A 22,891-nucleotide genomic window follows, 5' to 3' on the forward strand; every position below is an offset into this window, starting at 1 on the left:
TTTGTTAAACTGGTGAAAAACTTGACCAGCTACATTGAAAGTCAGGGGTTCACCAAAGTCACCAGGCTTCATCCTCTGGGAAATATGAAAGCCTCCACAAAATTTCATGGCCAATTCTTTCAGCAGTATTTAGAATATTTCAGTATGGAACACCCTGCCATCCCTGGATCCATTCCTTAAATACAGCAAGACTGCATAAGCAAATATTAAATATGTTCTTAACCAATAGTCCGCAGCATTGCCAATCAATAATCAATTAATCATTAATTAATCATCAAATATTAGCACTATTTTTTACTGAAAGACACATGAACTACACTGCAAAAGTGGATTCATCATGTTGTCTGTGATAACACTATTCTAGTAGAACATGTGGGTGCTGGCCTTAACAGAAGTCTTTGTCATGGTGCCCATTACTAGCTAAGTCACCACAATTCTTTCTGCTTGTCAGAACAGAACTGCCTATAGTCCTCTGTGGATCGCTACAGTGTTAAACAAGCAGAGTCTTGACCTGGTGCACAACCAGATACTACAGCTAAATTCCACAATACAGTAAGAAAGTTGAAATCTTCCACCCAAACATCTATTTATTAATTCATCCCTCCTTCCCCTCCATCAGACATAATAATAGCTATTTACTCTTTCATTTAAGAGTAGAAATAATTACAGTTCTTCCACTGAATCTGTCTGGCAGCCTTTGCAATCTGACATAGCTCACAACTCGATAGTAAACAGCTGACCAGACAGTCACCTGCGAGCAGCGATGATTCACAGTGAAGATCCTGTCATTTCTCTCACACTGAGTAGCTTTTGGCTGACTGTGGCTTGTAAACACACTGAGGTGTCAAAACAGAGCCGAGCAGCAACAGCAGCAGCATCTCCTAAACCTCCAGCTTAAAGGGTGAACTCAAACCAGCACCAAAGACTGGCTGACATGAAGCTATCTCTCCATATCTATCTATAAAACCTCCACCCGTAAAAAGGCTTTTAATTGTGTTTGAGAAAATGTTGCGAGGTGCGGCGTTTCAGTAATTTTACTTTCATTAAAACATCATTACATGTTTAAAATACACATTTATGGAAGGGCTGGGTTCCTTCAGTGTCTCATAAATGTAGATATGGATACATTAGCCCACGTTCAAATGTGGCGCCAAGAGGTCCAAACAAAGCGGCTGTATGTGTCTAGTGGTGGATGAGACTGGGCTCAACTGAGTGGTGATTTTGTATTATGCAACAAGGCAATTCAAACTGCTTTACACAATGCATTCAAAGAAGATTAACAAAGGAAGTGCAGCATAAAACATTAAAATGCTCCTTACAGACCTTGCAGTCCTTTAGGACAACTTTCAAAGCAAACCCTTTCTTCTGCGTCCGTCTCTGTAAAAGCCAGAGAATAGATCAAACACAGCATTGATCCTCTCCGCCTTCATTTGCTCCAGGATCTAAGGAGAAGCACTGCGCCACAGTAACCTACTGTACACACCAGAGGAGCTTTTCTATTTACTGTATTCAACCTGTGGGTGTTTTACTACTACATTTGCTTCGCTTTTAATGTTGTGGGACTTTGGCAGACTTTGCCCGGCGGGACACATAAACAGTTAAGCTGCATGTTTTCCAGGAAGCTGCACTGAGATCAAAATGTCTGTTGCAACCGAGACCTGCGAGCAAATTACATAAACACCAGATCCCAATGCAATCAAAAGAACCATCACACAGCAGCCGCAGCCTCACTAATTAAAACAGTCACAAATATTAATCGAAATATAAGCTGGCAAAGCTTTAAAGTCTCCCAGAGGAGCGAGTGGTTCTAATTTCAAGCTGTCATATCAGCAGTGAGTCACATAAAACTGGAGACGAGTCCTTCCAGTTCAGTGTTGATAAGAGGAACTTTTGAAGCCAGTCTGTGATCTGGTGTCATGTTTATTATCTTCAAACTCAACTCTGGATAGTACATATGTTTGCCTCATGAATAAAGGCACAGAAAGGCTGGTGGCTTTGAGATGCCAGTGATGAGCCATCCAACCATTTCATGTAACCCACAGAGGTGAATATGAAAGCTGGCGGCAGCAGTGAACAGCAGTAGACGGTTTAACTGACAGCAGCATGAGCTTTTAATGTACAGCTTGGTTGGCTGGACAATGGTTTTACTGTGTTTTCAGAGTAGAATGAAGCTGCAAGAGTTCAAGCAACACCAACGATGTCCATAGGTTTCCATCTCCACTTCACGGATGTTTGGTGATGAAGCGAATCGTATCACATACACAGAATCTCAAGCACGTACTAAAGGAGTTAATATTCAAATGCATAAAACCAAATCCAGAGATGACTTTTTAAAAACTGCATAAAATTTTAGTATTGCTTTAAGAGTTAAGTCGCAAAACTGGTCCATAGAAGAAAGCAAAAGAAACTTAGAGGCATTTATCTTCCATATCGAATCATCAGGAGGTTTTCTGGTCAAAAATCTCTGGTTTGCTTACATGTTTTTTTAAATCATAAATTATGATAGAAATTAAAAATGGTATCTATGACATTTTGACTAATATGAGTTTTTTTTTGTTATTTTTCACATTGCTTGTCTGCCCACTTTCAGCAAATTTTTGGACACACTGAAATTTGAGGCAATGTTTAGTTGAAAATATCTCAGGAATAAAAGTGCAATTTTCACAGTTGTTTCTCATCATTACATTGATTCGTAACCTGAAATAGTACATCAGACAGTCCCAGATTAATGTTAAGAAATATGGCAAAATATAAGAGAAATATTGTATAAAATAATAATGCAGGGGTAAACTAGTGATATTTTTTGAATCACATGTAGTTGTATGCCGCAATAATACAAAACATATAGAGCACTTTTAATTAGAATTTTACTTTTCCCATTTAATTTTAGTTTAATGTTTTCGTGATATACCACAAAATCAAAAATATTGGTTGTCCAAATAGAATTTTAAAATGGCTTCCCAAATGTAGCTTAGATCATTTTTTTAATATGGACATGTTTTTCATTTTTCAAACACCACTTTGCAGGGATAAGCCTTGGTTTGTTAGCACCCAAGATATTGTCATTCAGACATTGCCTCAGATTTAAATGTGTACTAAAAACATGCTGAAGGAGGGTTGACATTTCTTAAAAGTCTTTGAATGTACTTATATATCAAGCTAAGATTTAAGATATCTTTAGAAACATCCATATTTTATGCTCTAAATTTCATGATTTAGATGGTCAAGCAGAAATAAACCCTGACACTAAAATACTCAGGATTTGAAATGGAATTACCAAATAAGTGTTTGGCTCAGTCTTGGGGCCACAGCTGTTGTCCTCTTGAGTCCAAGATATATTTCACTATCAGAGATTACGGTTTCCTCCATTTCAGCAGAAAAACTGCAGTACTCTCATCTTTCCAAAGTCACAACCTCAGAAGTCAAAGAAGCCTACGTGGAAATAGCACATTAGAAGAGTCATCCCTGTGGAGTAGTGGTTAGCACTTTCGCCTTGCAGTAAGAAGATCCCTGGTTCAAATCCCGGGGTGGGCCTGGGATCTTTCTGCATGGAGTTTGCATGTTCTCCCTGTGCAGGTGTGGGTTTTCTCCAGCCACTCCAGCTTCCTCCCACAGTCCAAAAATATGCTGAGGTTAATTGATTCACCCTGTGACCCTAGTGAGGATAAAGCAGTGTATAGAGAATGGATGGCTGGGTCCCTGATCCACTTCACCATAATGGATTTTCTTTCCAATATTAAAAACGACTAAACATCTTCTTCATAATCTATATGAGATCTATCTAAGCAGATAAAGTAGCTCCTCTTCTTGCTGTCAGGGGATCTCCATGTGTGGAAAATGTCCACATCCTCCAAGCATGTGCAAGTTGGCTGTTTTGAGTTCACTTATACTATGTATTGGCTTTAACATCACAGCCAGTAGAGCTGTTTACCAGAGACAGAGATGATTTGTTGCCACTCTTCTCCTCAGATACCTTGACTTCTCTTCCTGTTACAAAGGAGTCGTTCCTCTATGTTGCCGAGAACGAAAGATAACAAAATATTTAAATACTGAAAAATATTACTAAATAAAGAAAAAAATTAAAAGTACACATAAGATAAAAACAAACAAAAAAATGCATCTCGAATTTGTTGAGTTTCATGAATATTTTTGCAGGGTCAAAACTTTAGCCATAAACTAGTCTATTTACTCTCTATGTAATCCTTTGAGATCTTAGTCCTTATATTCACTTTAGATGGCTTACGTTCTGTTATTGATATTACAGAAAGGTTTTAGCTATAATATTACATAAGTAAGGCTTTTCTCTGTAATTAGAAACACTGTAGGATCTTAGCCTTAACATGTATTATAGTTTGTGTTTTATATAATTTTTGTATGGTTTTATGACCTATTATGTAAAGCACTCTGGTATAATCACACTCTAAATAACACTATATGCTCTAAACCCCAATATTTAAACTTGCTGGGTTAGTTTGTAACATCAATCATGTTTTGTTCTCCTGAAAGCACTTAGGTGTGAAGGCTGTTGTTCTTAATATGCCATATAAGAAACTATAGCTTCACTTGACCTGACCATGGTCCTAATTTCCATGTAAAGTGGATGCATTCTTCTAACTCCTGGCTTTTTGTTGAGGGCTCGCATTGTGTTCACCTGTAAAGCAATTATTAGAACATCGGATGGGAAAAGGCTGATAGGTGATATTTGCATGCATTAAGATTGATATGCATGACAGCGGAGGCAGAGAATCGACTCTGCCGGACTCCATCGCTCTTGTGGGACGTGCTGACAGGAGCTCAATTAACCACCTCATCTCAATGACATTCAGGACGTGTTTGGATGAGAAACTGCTCAGCGCACATTTCACCTGGACACAGAATGATAACGCCGATCCCTATCCATACTGGGGTTAATGTCATTCGCATTCATCACTGTGTTGTGTGCTCAGCCTTATTGAAAAACATTGTGATACGCCTCCATAAGTATTTTAAGCCCCTCTGAGGGCCTCACAGAAATAGCACGTCTGTATTTCATTGTAAATCCTACAGGCTCTTGTGTAATATTCACTGGCAGATCTATTTGTTCGCAGATCATCGCTTCATCTGTATTGTAGCTCCAGTACAGCAGCCATCAAATCCTGCTTGCACAATTTAAGACTGTTGCTAATGAGCTTAACTATGAGTCAAAATAGAAATATTTCTCTCATTGCCCCACAGCCGAGTTGGAAATCTTTGATTAACACGTCGTGACAATGAAAGACACACACACATACACACACACACACACAAGGATACCCAGATACACACTCCCTATATACTGTATAAATCCTGCCATTGAAGCCCTCAGGAGAAGTTTGGAAGTGCTGATGTTGATTAGCATAGCTTTGAGAGAGCCAGCCCTTTGTCATGCGTTTGACACGATGAATCAAGTTCAACATCTGCAGCCACGGGGCTGTCAGCACAGAAAGATTTGCCACAGATGAAGTCGATTTGCATATCAAACCGAGGACCTCGTGTGCCACATCCCTTTCATTTGCTGTGAAAAATATGCCCACACCTGCTACAAAAGTATATGGCCTCCGCAACCTTCCTCATTTATTTATAGCTTATAGGCTGAATCCTTAATGACAGCGGAAAGACAAGTCCTTAATCTGTTGGATTATTAGTTAGTGATGCTACCTCAAACGAGCGCTCTCTGCAGCTGTCTTGATTATCGCATTTATTCACCATTACCATACAGAGGGCTGTTTGTTTCCTTTAAAGCACTTTTCGTCACTGCAGAGCTTTAAATTATTGAGACACATTTGCAAGAGACACAGTATTCGGTGTTCTTTATAACTGTCCTTCATGAATAATTAACAAGGAGAATAAAATGTACTTTGCAGTTAAATTCAAGCTGTTTAATCAATACTTTATTCTGTTTAACTTAAAGCACCTCTGAGGATTGATTAAACCTCTAAAAATCATCTGTGTGTCTCAAAGTTACATATTTAGGTGTTTTTCATTAAAAATAATTTCTCTCTGTCATATATTAGCTTAGATGTGACTATCTATGCCCAGTCAGGTCTACGAAGTCTCCATTTATTTCTTAAATCATCTCCGAGCACACCAGCTCACCTGTGCCTCTGTTTAAACACTGATAAATTGGTTAAGACTGCCCAATGTAAGTACACTCAACAAAAATATAAACGCAACACTTTTGTTTTTGCTCCCATTTTTTATAAGATGAACTCAAAGATCTAAAACTTTTTCCACATACACAATATCACCATTTCTCTCAAATATTGTTCACAAATCTGTCTAAATCTGTGATAGTGAGCACTTCTCCTTTGCTGAGATAATCCATCCCACCTCACAGGTGTGCCATATCAAGATGCTGATTAGACACCATGATTAGTGCACAGGTGTGCCTTAGACTGGCCACAATAAAAGGCCACTCTGAAATGAGCAGTTTTATCACACAGCACAATGCCACAGATGTGGCAAGATTTGAGGGAGCGTGCAATTGGCATGCTGACAGCAGGAATGTCAACCAGAGCTGTTGCTGGTGTATTGAATGTTCATTTCTCTACCATAAGCCGTCTCCAAAGGCGTTTCAGAGAATTTGGCAGTACATCCAACCAGCCTCACGACCGCAAACCACGTGTAACCACACCAGCCCAGGACCTCCACATCCAGCATGCTCACCTCCAAGATGGTCTGAGACCAGCCACTCGGACAGCTGCTGAAACAATCGGTTTGCATGACCAAAGAATTTCTGCACAAACTGTCAGATACCGTCTCAGGGAAGCTCATCTGCATGCTCGTCGTCCTCATCGGGGTCTCGACCTGACTCCAGTTCGTCGTTGTAACCGACTTGAGTGGGCAAATGCTCACATTCGATGGCATCTGGCATGTTGGACAGGTGTTCTCTTCATGGATGAATCCCAGTTTACACTGTTCAGGGCAGATGGCAGACAGCGTGTGTGGCGTTGTGTGGGTGAGCGGTTTTCTGATGTCAATGTAGTGGATGGAGTGGCCCATGGTGGTGGTGGAGTTATGATACAGGCAGGCGTCTGTTATGGATGAAGAACACAGGTGCATTTTATTGATGGCATTTTGAATGCACAGAGATACTGTGACGAGATCCTGAGGCCCATTGTTGTGCCATACATCCAAGAACATCACCTCATGTTGCAGCAGGATAATGCACGGCCGCATGTTGCAAGGATCTGTACACAATTCTTGGAAGCTGAAAACGTCCCAGTTCTTGCATGGCCAGCATACTCACCGGACATGTCACCCATTGAGAATTTTTGGGATGCTCTGGATCGGCGTATACGACAGCGTGTACCAGTTGCCGCCAATATCCAGCAACTTCGCACAGCCATTGAAGAGGAGTGGACCCCCCCTCCCCCTATAAAACCAAACTGCACCTTTCAGAGTGGCCTTTTATTGTGGGCAGTCTAAGGCACACCTGTGCACTAATCATGGTGTCTAATCAGCATCTTGATATGGCACACCTGTGAGGTGGGATGGATTATCTCAGTAAAGAAGTGCTCACTATCTCAGATTTAGACAGATTTATGAACAATATTTGAGAGAAATGGTGATATTGTGTATGTGGAAAAAGTTTTAGATCTTTGAGTTCATCTCATAAAAAATGGGAGCAAAAACAAAAGTGTTGCATTTATATTTTTGTTGAGTGTAATAATATCGGAGCAATTCTGTCATGCATGTCTGAACCGGAAACCAACTCTGCAGAAAAGTAATAATATTTAAAGCTCCACCTTGCAAGCTGACATAATCGGTTCCTTAAGTTTATAACATCTGAAACCCAGGAAGTCTGAGTCTGTGTTTCTGAGACTGTTTTAGGTAGTTTCAAGGTGGAAAGCACTCAGCCATGGCATCAACTGCTTATTTCACTCGTGATATTCTAGTGTATAAAACACATACACACGTGGACAAAATTGTTGGTACCCCTCAGTTAAAGAAGGAAAAACCCACAATTCTCACTGAAATCACTTGAAACTCACAAAAGTAACAATAAATAAAAATTTATTGAAAATTAAATAATCAAAAACAGCCATTACTTTTGAATTGTTGATTAACATAATTATTTTAAAAAACAAACTAATGAAACAGGCCTGGACAAAAATGATGGTACCGCTATAAAAGATTGAAAACTATTTGACCAGAGTGACATGATTAACTCAGGTGTGTCATTTAATTGACATCACAGGTGTTTCCAAACTCATGATCAGTCAGTCTGCCTATTTAAAGGGAGACAAGTAGTCACCTTGCTGTTTGGTGAAAAGGTATGTACCACACTGAACATGGACAACAGAAAGCGAAGGAGAGAATTGTCCCAGGACATCCGAAAAAAAATTATAGACAAACATCTTAAAGGTAAAGGCTATAAGACCATCTCTAAACAGCTTGAAGTTCCTGTGACAACAGTGGCTCATATTATTCAGAAGTTCAAGACCCACGGGACAGTAGCCAACCTCCCTGGACGTGGCCGCAAGAGGAAAATTGATGACAAATTGAAGAGACGGATCATTGGAATTGTATCCAAAGAGCCCAGAGCAACCTCCAAAGAAATTAAAGGTGAACTCCAAGGCCAAGGTACATCAGTGTCAGATCGCACCATTCGTCGTTGTTTGAGCCAAAGTGGACTTCATGGGAGACGACCAAGGAGGACACCACTGCTGAAAAAAACTCATAAAAAAGCCAGACTGGAATTTGCAAAAATGCATGTTGACAAGCCACAAAGCTTCTGGGAGAATGTCCTTTGGACAGATGAGACCAAACTGGAGCTTTTTGGTAAGGCACATCAACTCTATGTTCATAGACTCAAAAACCAAGCATACGAAGAAAAGAACACTGTCCCTACGGTGAAACATGGAGGAGGCTCAGTAATGTTTTGGGGCTGCTTTGCTGCATCTGGCACAGGGTGTCTTGAAAGTGTGCAAGGTACGATGAAATCTGAAGACTATCAAGGTATTCTGGAGAGAAATGTGCTGCCTAGTGTCAGAAAGCTTGGTCTCAGTCGCAGGTCATGGGTCTTCCAACAGGACAACGATCCAAAACACAGCCAAAAACACCCAAGAATGGCTGAGAGAAAAGCGTTGGACTATTCTAAAGTGGCCTTCTATGAGCCCAGATCTGAATCCCATTGAACATATGTGGAAGGAGCTGAAACATGCCATTTGGAGAAGACACCCATCAAACCTGAGACAACTGGAGCTGTTTGCTCATGAGGAGTGGGCCAAAATACCTGTTGACAGCTGCAGAACGCTCATTGACAAATACAGAAATCGTTTAATTGCAGTGATTGCCTCAAAAGGCTGTGCAACAAAATATTAAGTTATGGGTACCATCATTTTTGTCCAGCCCTATTTCATTAGTTTGTTTTTTTAAATAATTATGTTAATCAACAATTCAAAAGTGATGGCTGATTTTGATTATTTAATTTTCAATAAATTTTTATTTATTGTTACTTTTGTGAGTTTCAAGTGATTTCAGTGAGAATTGTGGGTTTTTCCTTCTTTAACTGAGGGGTACCAACAATTTTGTCCACGTGTGTAATATGAATGTGTTATGGCGGAAAAAAAGAAATCCAGCACAGGTGATTAGCGGTCCCTTTTGCTTGTTTTTTTTTTTTTTTTTTACATTTAGCTCCTTTTGCCTTCTGCTGAATTCTGCCCATCTAGTACAGTATACACCAGAAGCCATAGCATTAAAACCACCTGCCTGCTACTGTATAGCTCACAGCCTGAGTCAGACATGACTCCACAGACCTCTCAAGGTGTCCTGTGGTTTCAGGCACCAAGACGTTAGCAGCAGATCCTTGAAGTTAAGAGGAAGTTGGGGTTTCATGAATCTGGCTTGTTTTCAAGCACCTCCTGCACATGTTTGATCAGTCGAGATCTGGGAAATATTAAAGTCGAGACCTACACTTTAAAAGCCTTGAACTATCTGTCATGTTCCTCTAACCATTCCTGAATAATGTTTGCTGTGTAGCAGGGAGCTTTTTCCTGCTGAAGGAGGCCACAATCAAGAAATACTGCTGCCATGTAGGAGTGTTAGTGGTCTGTTATAATGTGTAGGTACAGGTGTCAAAGTAATACCCACATGGATGTCAGAACCCAAGGTTGCCTTCTTCTCAACATGCATCCTGCTGCCATCTCTTCCTCGGGCAAGCTACGCACCCAGCTGTCCACATGATGTGCAAGAAAATGTGATTCATCAAGGCCACTTCTTTCATTGCTGTACGGTCCGGTTCTGATGCTCACGTGCCCACTGTAGGGGCTTTCAGCTTTGGACATGGTTCCCCAATGTCTAGAAACACAGCACATAAAGAGTAAGCTGCTGAGTTCTGTGTGTTTTGACACCTGTTTATGATAGCCAGCATTGGGTTTTTCAGCAATCTGTGCTACAGTATCTGTTCTGTTCTATCACACCACACAGACCAGTCTTCATCAGAGAACTTTGGGCTACTGTGAACCTATCACTTGTTCACTTGTTGTCCTTCCTTGGACCACTTTATACTGTGAACAACCCACAAAACCTGCCATTTTGTAGATTCTCTGACTTATTGTCTAGCAATCACGTTTTTCAAAGTCTCTCACATTATTCTACTTCCCATTTTTCCTGCTTCCAACACAACAATGTTGAGAACTGACTGTTCATTTGCTGCATAATATATCCCACCCAGCCATCGTAACCAGATAATCGATGTTACTCACTTCGCCTGCCAGTGGTTTTGATGTTGTGGGTGATCTGTGTATATATTACACTTGTAGACATGCATTGTGATGGGAAGTTTATCTAAAACTGTACAGCTTACATAGGATTGTTATTAAAGTGGACAAGAAGTAACAAGTTGCAATCTCTCCATGGTAATGGTACATTATCTGCTTTTATGGCAGGTTATTTCCTGGCTGTCTCAGGGTGATGGAATATGAGCTAACAAGGAACCATTATATACAGATGCATCATAGTCGAACATCCTCTAACAACACTTTCGAAGCAATGTGAGGAAAAAACGAACGGCTATATCTCGACTCTGCTTGCTTCCACCATTAAAACTGTTACATTAGTAGTGTTAGCAGCACTGGAGGTAATTATTCAGCCACTCTGTTTTGACGTGTAAGCTTGTGAATACAGGTAGCAGTGAACCTGTATGCACTGACGAGGCAACAGGGAAAATGAAGGGGGCGAGTCAGTTTGAGCTACAGCAGACGCAGCAAAGTAATTGACCCTTTCGAAAACCTGCAGCCAGAAACAATTTGCTATTGGCCTGTTAATCGTGATTGCCAAAGAAGAGTAGATACAATCTAACACTGCCAGGAAGCTCAGCAGACCCCAGATTCAACCTTTAAGGGAGAGATGAGCGGGACTTTGATAAGCTCTCAATTACATAAGCTATCTCGAAACAACAGCCCACCAACGTAGACAGCGTAGTATTTACAGCCTGGTTTAACTCAATTAAGGTGGGGAGTCCAATAAGATCTGCTTGAACTCAATATTGTTTTGCAATTACAGAGGCAAGAAATCATTTTTTGTCACTGAGTTCATTAAATCACTTTGATTGATGGTTAAGTGGGCAAAAACATAATTAAGAAATAAGTTCAAGCAAGTTCATGCATAGTTCAGTGTGATGTAAAGTTAATGACAAGGCACTTACAGTAGGTGTTTTTTTCCTTTCTTCACAGCCTTAATTTGAAAATGAACACATCCATATGTTCTGATATGAGACATTAGTTTGAATGAAATCCTCAGGGGTTTGTGGAAAAAACTGCACTGGGATCAGCTCCTAGAATGTGTTTTTACTGAGCTTCATTAGCTGCAGTGTCCCTGCAGAAACATTAAGGTAATTTCGCAGTTTTATACAGCTGAAAAGTTACATTAAATCATATGAAAAAGAAACACATTCACTCAGTCTACATCTGCTTAAGTACACTGCAGTCAAACTAATGCAATCTAATGCAACGGTAATGTTCGGTTTTTGTGAGGAGCGGTTGGAGCAGATTCAGCTTTATGATCATTTTATACAGAGATGTTTCTGTTACTGTCATTGACATACACAAGGTGGAAAAAATAACACAAATTTCTGCTAGTACAGCACACCACAAATTACATCCTACAAAAGGTCATGGAATTGAATCATCACCAGTGACGGGATAAAAAGATGTACAAACCCTCAGTGATGTCATCTTCAATAGTGGTTGTGAAGCTAAGGCTGTATTCCAAGTCACATACTTTTTCTATATACTTTACATGTGTTTAAAAAGAAATTACGTACCGTTTCATGCAGTATGTATACAATTGGGACATACAACTTCTGATTTCTGGGTCCAAACAGATAAGCATGCTGTCTTACATACTGCAAAATCCTTTTTTCCCACACTACATTTAACGTACTATGCCTGGAGACATACTAAATCTTTTTTTCCTGGCATACTACACAGTATAGAAATATACATATATTGGACCATATATGACGTATGGTGGCTCTAACTGTAGCAGAGATTACTTTCCAAAATTCTGCATAAAATGAATCCTTAAAACAAGTATATATATATATAAATTCATCCCCTATACAAAACATAAATAGGGGCATTAGTTGTAGAGCTATAAATGTGCTGTTTTAGTGCTGTAAAGTTTTAACATCAGAATGTGTGAGAATGAGTTTCTTTTGGAAATAGCCTCATGAGGCCATTCAAGGAACTGCAGTTTTTGCCACTTCTGAGTTAGCTTCTTTTTTCATCCCAGAGGTTGCAGCTTGATCAACATATCTGTCAATCCAGCGACAAAAAACGAACATAATAATCCTCACGAAGAGTAGAATTTATTAGACTGCACGTTTTAGCTAGATGGACCAAACAGACAGTGTGTATCAGCATTTCTGATTGCTTGAACACATCATATACAGCCTCTCTCTCTCTCCCTGTCTTTCTCTTTCTCACCCAGAGTATTCAACCATCATCATTACAGGTTGTAAACACTCAGGGGTCACCATCGGAGCACTGTGGGATTGTTTGGGGGAGTGATGAGACCTGGCAGTCACAGGTGGTTCAGCTCGAGGGAAACTTATCACAGGAGATGCTCTGAACTCTGGGGACCAGCCATGTCAGTCGATTTGAGAAAAACAAGCCTAGTGGTCGTTATCAGGGGTTTTTGTTTTGTTTTGTTTTTTTATATATTGTGCACAATTAGAGAAGCAGTGGTGGTGTAAAGGTTAGCTCAAGTGAGCAGGGGGTTCAAATGCAAGAGGTTGGCATTAGCATATCAAGTTTTGCCCCTGATTTTTATGGTTCATTTAAGCTGCTTCTGTAGCATAGATGTGAGGCAACAACTCTGCCCTTTATCACCTGGGGACAGCTGTGATTCATTAGAGTTACACACACACACAGACACAGACACAGACACATGCACACCCACACATATACATACACATACATACCTATATATTTATATACATAATGGCACAAACACATGTTCATGCAGTTAACAATATTGGCCCAGCTTACACACACGGCAATGTTAGGGCACGCTTGCACACATCGACAAACAAAACAAACGGCAACATGCGCACAAACTCGAGTGCATTTATGAGTACACACTGTTGAGCGACCGTGGAAGAGGGAGAAGAATCAGCCGGGGATGGAGACAAGTTGCATTTATCTTATGCATGCAAGGCTGCAGCGTGTGTGTGTGGGAGTGTTAGTCCCCTCGGATGAGCACACACGGCTGAGGATGCAGCTGGGAGCATGAGTTCTGACCGAGAGGAGTATGACATGGTCTGTCAGAAAGCTGTGACCCTAATTGTTGACCTCTGCCTGCACAACAGCACACTGTTGGATCAGGACACCTGCCAGGATTTCCTCTTCCTATTGTCCGGCCAGACCTCTGACCGCAAAGACCCGGGTGAGTAAAATAATTAACTCCTGATCTCTATTGGGTGGAAGGCTGCCCTGATGTGCTTTGTAAGGCTCTGTGCTCATTTGTTCCTCAGAGGAGAGCTAATAAGGATTCAGTTTCTGGTTGCTTTTCTTGCATGTGTGTGCCAAAGGTAGCGACAATCAGCTGGCATTGTAATTTAGCACGTGGTTGTCCTTCTTTTTCCGTTTTTTTGAACCACGTGTTTGGAAGCAGATGATTGCCCTGACAGAGCTTCGACTGAATGCTTTATGCCATGAATATATCCTTAATGAGTTTTTGTGACCCCAGGGCAATAGGGAGCAATAGGTGTATAAACAAAACCCACATCGACTCCCCGGTTTGCTCCAGAGAGCAGAGCTTCCATACCGTTAATAGACAAGCCTTGAGGCTGAGTAACTCCAGCTGATGCTGCACTGACCACTAAGACTTACAAGAAAAAGAGATGAAGGAACAGGAAAAACAAAATCTTGTCAAGAATGCATGTTTGATGTCTGAATGAACAAATACAAACACATGTAAGACAGTGAGGTTGTGTGTTTAATCTGCTCAGCAAAGTTTGAACATCCTGAAAGGGATTTTTGACTTATTCATGAAGACTGATTTGCACATCTGTTGCAGCCTTGTGCATCTGTTGCTTTGGCACTTGTGGTGGGCTTCACCCCCTTTAAAGGAATAATCCCTCTCTTCAAATGCAGCAGCTCCTCCACAAACTCTGTTTTAAATTCCATCTATTCAGCGTAGCAAATACTGGCTGAGGTGTCTAGAATCGGAGGGAACTTGATGTAATGTTACCATGCTGAGATAACTGGAGAAGAAATGCCCAAAGGGTCTTTGAAAAACTGAAGTGTTATAGATTTAGAAAGGCAGGATTCCCCAAGCTTTCACTCAGTCGAGATTTTTAGATAGCAGCACTTAAATAGTAAATGTGTCTGTGCAGTGTGAAAAGTGATACTTTATTTCTTCTTCTTCCTATCTCATCACAGAAATAATTTGTGTGAAAAACGAAAAAGGCAAATTTTACCCGAAGCAGAACAGCAGCGTTTGGAATACTAATGCAGGAAGTGTATCAGGACAAACAATTTCATAGCAATTACATGATCTGTCGCATATTCGTTATCCGTAACTGGGATCATCCGTCTAATTTTACATTTTGTCTTCCGACCAAACAGTTTGTTGTGAGCATTGATTTGCGGTAGAAATATGGGTTTTCAGCTTCTTCAGCAGGTGGACAACGATGAAGAAATAATATTTCTGGCTGCTTTTCAGAGGAAAGAGCCCCTCTTCACAGAGTGCATGTCACACCAATCCTGACAAAATCCACTGTCACCTCACATCATCTTCAGCAGAGGAATTGAACGTACATCACAGTGCCACTGGCATCCACTACCGAGCTGTGGGGACATTAAATGCCAATGCACGTTATGTAGCCATTGATGTAAATTCTTTCTGCCACATGGAAGCTAAAGACAAGCTGCTTCTCATAATTTTGGAGGATGTGTAGGTTGGGGGTTGTAGGAAATGTCTCCTTGCATGTATTTTCTGTGCAACAATGCGTAGGTCCCACAGAGAGGAGTGTGGGGTTATGTTCATCCAACAGGACATACAGTGTAATGAGGTGGAGATGAAAGTCACAGAGAAACTCCGGCTTATTAAACATTATTTTCTTGCAACACATGGCTGTTATTGGTCATCAAAGTCACATTATTTATTATTTATTTTCCTGCTCTTATATAAGCATTCTCTACTAATAATTTGATCAGTGCATTGTCTGTCTGTTGTCTCTCATTAAGCGTGGTGTTAAATATCTTTCTGAAAAACTGTTCTGAGACAAAGTAGCATCCACTGCAGCTATCGCCACATTTACTGTAGGTCTGAAACTTCACCTCCAGCTCACAAGTCGTGTTCCAATAGTGTATTTTTCTGCACATTTTGAAATAACGGAGACGGTGAAATTTAAAAAAAAAAAAAAAAAAACGTACCCAGTTTTTACACTCGCTCATTTGAGATGGTTTCATTCTTGGAAAGAGTTAAAGTGCATAATGAGAGAAGAATTTTCTGACACGAGACATTTAAGTGACACGACTGATCTGCTGTTTCTGCTTCTTTCTGTGTTTTCACTTCTGCACAGCAAGACACATGTTTAAAACCAGCTGACATGAAAGAAGACTTAAAATTTCTCTGACTGAAAACATCTCCTGAAGACCTCACTCTATTTTTCTCTCATTAGTCATAATTTTTTGGTGTCTTCTTTTCGGAGGCGTTTTAGTAGTTGGCAAACAACTCGCTTTGTTTCCAGCTTCTTCTACTCTGCTTATTAAAGTCATTTGGAACAAACCCTATAATGACACTAGAACCTAGTTTATTTTGCTCCAAACAGTGAATGGAAACAAGCTTTTTTACTGTTTTCATTTTGATGTTTTCTCATGTGTTCATTTTTGAGTTTTTTAAATTAGTAAGTTGATGCTATAAAAAGGGCATCTGTCTGACTGACAGCTGTGATAGACTGTTGCTTTGAATACAGTAGTTGCGGAGGAACTTGTGGACTTCTGTTCAGGAATGGTACAAAAGAAAACTGAAGGACTGTTCCTTTTCTCAACTGTGTGATTTATCATCAAACTACAGTGAGTTGTTCTGCAATGAAATGACACTCTGAGGAGGTGGGGAACCACTGCAATGCTTTTAGCAGGTTAAACAGTGTGGAACTTTTTCTCCCCCTATGGCAATGAGAATGATTATATAAACCCTGTTGCTGTGTGCTTATGATGTATCCCTCCCCATCCAGCAACTTTTCTTAGAGGGTTTCTGCCAGACTCCATAAGCTCCTCTGTTTCTGCCGCTATGATTGCTCCCCTCTTCCGTTCTGGATGCCGCAACAAAAACAGTATTATGGAGAAAACAATGAGGGCCAAGGCGCAATGTGTTTGTCCCTGTAGCTACTCTCACTGCCTGAAGGGGGAGTAAAAAGTTCCACACTGAAGTTTTAAAAGTTCTTGTTTTGGAGGCTAATTTAAATGAAGAGGGATGATTTTTGGCTTCACTTCAGTACAGTGGGAAGAACTATTTATTTATTTATTTAAAAAAAATCCTGGTGCACAGAAAATTATGGGCATAAACACAAACCACGAACGTATTCTATGGTTTATTTTGTACGTGGGAAACAATTTTTCTGTAACAATACAGTGAAACGGTGAATTTTGACTTGATAAGCACAGGTATGTGGTAACGACAGCACTGAATGTGGATCCAGACACAAAAACGTTTGTGGCAGTCAAAAGGGCACATAAAGCTGACTTCTAACTAGCTAGTCTATTTGGTAGTTCACTTGATTGGCTCACTATAGTGCTGTAGGCATGAGCAAAATAATAAAATAGAATTACTACCGTGTTGAATTGAGTTGATTGCCTCTGCCGACCAGTCAAGTTGTAGTTTACATCCATGCCACTCTAGACTTGAATACAGTATGTACTAAAAATGTGTAGAAGTTCATTAAGAGAAACAAAAAATATTGGCCAATGTTGCAGCCATGACTTAAGACGATGCCTAAAATATGGATGATGCTGCAAAGAAGCTACAAATTTACCTCTTAAACTTCACAGCACTGGTGATCAATAGATTCACCCAAGATTCGTGTCACCAATTCAGACTCCGGCCAAATGTGAAATGTGGTCACAATCTCTCCTTCTGTTCCTGAATTATGGGGTTGAATTATGACCAGAAAATTGCTTTTGCAGAACGTTACAGTGACACGATGAAGCTGACCCGTGACATTTGGGCTTCAAAAATGTCATCGCTTCATGATTTCTATCCGATGAGACATTTATGTGAAATTGAGCCAAAATTAACATTTGAATTCTTCAGTTACAACCACAGATGTGTTCTGTGAGGTTACAGTGGTCTTTGAACGCCAAATTAGACATCAGTGAGTCTAAGTGAATATTTGTGCCAAATATGAGGAAATTTTTTGCATGAGAATGGGATGGATGGACGGATGGGCAACCTGAAAACAACGTGTTTAAGCATAAAACAAAATCTCATTTTTTGCTGTATAGGTTGCAGCAACAATGCCACATGCTAGCCCTAATTGACTGCATTTGTGTTGAATTAGGTATCACTTTAAAGAGGTTAATTATTTATGCAATCACTTATTTGGCTTTTTTTTAATTGACATTACTTTTTAGAAATCTGTTTATAACTTTGACATGAAAGAATTTTTTTTTGTAAATTTTTGTCAGAAAAGTTTAAATAAATGGACCATGATACAATGTTGAAAAGCAACAAAATGTGAAAAAGAGGTGGTGAATGCACACACAAACACACGCGCACATACAGCCATGGCCATAAGTTTGGACACAAGTACCATGACGCTTGTGAATCTTAGAAAATACCACAAAATTGTCACTTACAATATACAGCCATGGCCATAAGTTTGGACACAGCATGACTTATGTCTGTTTTGATGTCTATTACAGAACATAAGTATATTGTAAGTGATAATTTTGTGGTATTTTCTAAGATTCACAAGCGTCATGGTACTTGTGTCCAAACTTATGGCCATGGCTGTATATTGTATGAAATAAAAGCTAGAGCCACTCCGTTTTTCATCTAAATTTCAAAGGCACAATTAGCAAAAACGGCTGCACAGTGGAGTAAGTGGTTAGCACTTTGCCTTGCAGCAAGAAGATCCCTGGTTCAAATCCCGGGGTGGGCCTGGGATCTTTCTGCATGGAGTTTGCATGTTCTCCCTGTGCATGAGTGGGTTTTCTCCGGGCACTCCGGCTTCCTCCCACAGTCCAAAAATATGCTGATGTTAACTGATTACTCTAAATTGTCCGTAGGTGTGAATGTGAGTGTGATTGTTTGTCTGTATATGTAGCCCTGCGACAGACTGGTGACCTGTCCAGGGTGTCCCCTGCCTTCGCCTGAGTCAGCTGGGATAGGCTCCAGCACCCCCTGCGACCCTAATGAGGATAAAGCGGTGTATAGAGGATGGATGGATTAATTAGCAAAAACAACAATTTATCACTTTCACTCTATTGTTACGGTAACTTCTCTGAAGGTAATTATATGATTTTTTTATTACACTACTTCAGGCCAGAATAGAGGTAGACTCCTGCTTTCATTCTCTCCTCTATAACAAACAGCACACTTGTTTTGTGACCATGCAGCTGCCTGAATGGAGCTGCAGCTATCACACTCACAGCAGCAGAGTCACTTTATCAGAGCAAATGTCCCTCTGAACTCCCTGTTGTTGGCTGAGGATCCCCTCAGTAGTTTCAAACCGATTATGATAAAATAAGAACGACTAATTAGAAAGCCTGGGATTTCAATTCCCTTGTCCCGATGTGGCTGGGAGATAATAAGCCGTCGACTTTATTGACCAATTTGTTGAATCTTGAGATGGCTGATTTTATTCCAATCAAGTCACCGCGCCAGTCCCACTTGCTGTGAGCAGCAACGCAAGACTTTTTCAGGGAGATAAATGAGAGCTCGGTTCAGCGTCTCACACTCTGCTGAGAGAACATTTCCCACTGATCAGCTGCCTGCCTTAGATATTGATATTCACTCCAGAGCCTTGATACAGGTTACAAAGCATATCCCTTAAGCTTGTGCAGCTCCTAAATGGCTGAATACACCTTCCACCCCCTCCTCCAAAGACTCACCCTCATTACAGATTCCACTTTCATTATCAGCTGCAGCTTCAGGTGCGTGTGGGCTCGAATTGACGAGGCTTATTTTTTGGCCACGTTATTTCTCGCACGCCCATCTCATCTTGAGGTTTATTAAGCAAGACCTTGGCTGGCAGAGGACATTAGCATCAGCACATCATTCATTTAGTTCCCACCGGTCTGATCCTCTCTGTCCGTGGTATTTGCAGGGACGGATGGTGCATTGCAGGTTGAATCCAAAACAGAAAAACAAGAACATCAAATTAACTGCACTGTGGAGATTAGAACCCCAGCCGAACCACTGTGCCTTTCAATAATTCATACCCACTGTCTACTGTCTCGGTATTTTATTGATACAACATTTCACTGTAGACCACAAAAGAACACTGGAGACAGTGTGTTTCTGTTGTGAGAGATAACACTCGGAAAATTGTCTGTCTCAGCTGTCAGGAAAAGACCAAACGCCAGTCCTCAAAGGGGTGTGCCATTATTGCTGTAATCATTAGAATAATAAATAGTATTTGGTATGTTTTTATCCAGCCTTTAATTCCTTCTTTGCACCTTGAAGTCGGGAGGTAAAGATAGTCTAATGTAAGGGTCTTTTGTAGACCTGAGATGAAAATCAAACATGGCACATGGGGTCAGTGAGCCAGTTCAGTGGGCGGAGGAAGCAAGAGCAGCGACGTGAAATACATTTTTCATTCAATTTGATGCTCTAAAGACAAAAGTCCAACAGTGGCCTGAATACCAATCAGCTCTTCTGTAAGAAGTCTGTGAACAGCATTACAAACGCCTTCATGTCTTCCTCTGATGGTTTCACTGATGTTTTCCTCACCAGCATTTTAATTTTAAAGCTCAATGGCAACAGGGACGTCCCTAAAGATGCTAATTTCAAGCGATGTTATCAGCTCCCCAGTTGAACAGCTGTGGAACTACCATGAATGCCGATCCATCTCCATGAATAAATGATAAAAAAAAATCCTCCCTCCCTGACTCAATAGCACAGGCAACACTAGGCTGTAGTGTACCTTGTGTGTTTCACTCTCTGGACAGTTTTCTCCTACAAAATGCATCAGTGTCATTAATGACAAAAGTGTTAGGAGGATGAGTAATGTAGAAACCTGCAGGCCAGCACACTGGGCAAGGCCTCCGCTGAGCAATCGAGCAGTAACATTGGTTTATTGATTAAAGAATCAGGCCCCAAGCGAGCACAGCGGTGAGAGCTTCGCAGGACGAAGAGAAACACAACAGAGCATGAGAAAATCTTTTTCTCCCCTCCGATTTGCCCCTCTAGACCTCAACATTATACAACAATTTGGCACAGATACACGGAGCTGAGTCGCAACTAACCCTTCGCTAACCCCTAATACTGGGGCTGTTAGTCAAGCTCACTTGGTGTAAATTAACCATCGCAATTCAATGTCATTTTTAGTTAATTATTTTCCAATTTCAGACACAGTTAGATAAAAGCAGGTATTTATAGTTGAAGACCCTCGTTTTCTATACTTATTTCACCACTGTTACTAGCTAGATAAGCTAATATTATGCTAGCTCCACATCCTCTTCACCAAACAGAAGGCAGACACAGGCTGCGTTTCCGTGACATTTTATGTACAGTTTAAAGTACTGCATTAAAAGAAGTTAATGGAAACAGCAAAAATTTGAGAAAATGCCACTAATTTTGATGTTAATATGTTGTGACATAGAAAACATTTAACTCGCAACTGTTGAGCTGTTTCTGCTTCTTTCGTAGTCTTTGTGTCGAGACAGCATAAACATGGCCGCTACCTGCTGATATAAAGGGGAATAACTTAATTTAGCGGAACGTAGCCACCTTCTGATGATTACAATGAACTGATTTTATTCACTCCATAGCAGTTAATGGAAAAAAGCCTAATTAGTGTTTACATTTTTGCTACAGTTGACCGCAAGCTAGCATCCACAGTGAAGCATTTAGCAGCTAACAAGTCAGATAAGAACTCATTTCGAATTTGCAATAGAAATTGACCTGAACATTGATTGTTGTATTTTAGGATTTGAAACTTTTTTTGTTTTTTGCAAAAAAAAAGTCTGCATTGTCTTTTAATATATTTCTAGTTTGTGATTGCTCTGTTAAAATGTAGACATAAACATCTGTAACACAACATGGGCACTTAGTGCGTCTCAGTAGTAGCCAATTCCCCTCGGTAGTTCAAAAAAAGACAAAATGCCTTCGATCTGAATTGTATCAAAGCACTTTACACAAAGGCAGTGTTCCAATTATGCAGTTTGCAACTAGCGTGAAAGCATGAAAATTCACCTGAAAGCTCTAAGTTGTAGGCTTTTTGTTAATGGCTTAAAAAAATGAGCCCAAACTAGACATAGAATTTAAACATCTATTGTCCGGTTGCTATGGTGAAGCTGCTTTAATCCTTTGTGTGAACAATATTGCTATACACAATGAAAGCACACACTTACTGGGCTTGGAAAATAGCTGCAGGTGATCTAAATCATTAAAATAAAACACAAGAAGTAATACTGGAACATCTGAGACTAAGGTACAGCAACCCAGTCTAACAATAACTTGTCCATAGATGTATCCCCAGGCATCGCAACCATCAACACCCTGAACCACACTCACAAGTACACACAGACCTAACAGTTCCTAAAATCTGTAAGAGAAAAGAAACAGAAAGATAGCAGATGCAAAGTTAATCACTATGGATAGGAGACTCATTAGTGTAGGAAAAGGCAAGTAAATAGAACTCTGGTTCAATGAACTGTAGACTTGTTAAACAACCTGAAAAAGCCCAAAATATTTGCTGTTCTTTGCTACCTGCTTTGCCTGCTGCCTTTGTGACCTGAACCTGGATAAGCTGAAAGAAAAGGATGGAAAGATGGATGTAACCGAAGCTCCAGAGCCCACAAAAGGGATTTAGGATGTTAAAAAAGTTTGTGAGGTCGACTCAGAGGATGATAACAATGGTGTGAGAAAACTGATGCTTGAGCACACCAGAAATAAACTTTTACAGCCTGGTACAAAAACAGTTTTTGTCTCTGTAGTTAATTCCCTTGTTTATGACAGCTGAAAAAGGGTTGAATTTTTATGTAACTTTGCATTTCAGCTGTATTAAAAATTAACATTATATATAGTTAAGGATGTGGCCACTTTGAGGGACAGGTCAGTCCTGCCACATTAATGCAACATTGACTGTATATAGAAACTAGACGTAACCTCTAAGTCTGAAAAGTAAAGGCAAACATGTCTAAAACTTGCATTCTTCCCAGTCGCTAGCAGGGGGCAGCTCCTTTTGATCCAC

At 40.3% G+C, this 22,891-nt stretch overlaps 1 protein-coding gene and 1 long non-coding RNA gene across 2 annotated transcripts in view; both read right to left on the bottom strand.

Annotated features, from left to right (window-relative positions):
• The window catches only part of LOC127534537 (uncharacterized), a 46,382-nt gene extending 38,863 nt beyond the window's left edge, over nucleotides 1-7,519 (bottom strand). Inside the window, exon 1 of the long non-coding RNA XR_007942691.1 lies at nucleotides 7,413-7,519. This is a non-coding gene — a long non-coding RNA (uncharacterized LOC127534537). The remainder of the gene's footprint in view (nucleotides 1-7,412) is intronic.
• c1qtnf12 (C1q and TNF related 12) overlaps nucleotides 1-22,891 on the bottom strand; it is a 208,054-nt gene that overhangs the window by 42,606 nt on the left and 142,557 nt on the right. The window lies entirely within an intron of this gene.

Source organism: Acanthochromis polyacanthus, chromosome 6, assembly GCF_021347895.1.
Source record: "Acanthochromis polyacanthus isolate Apoly-LR-REF ecotype Palm Island chromosome 6, KAUST_Apoly_ChrSc, whole genome shotgun sequence".
Lineage (NCBI taxonomy): Eukaryota > Metazoa > Chordata > Actinopteri > Pomacentridae > Acanthochromis > Acanthochromis polyacanthus.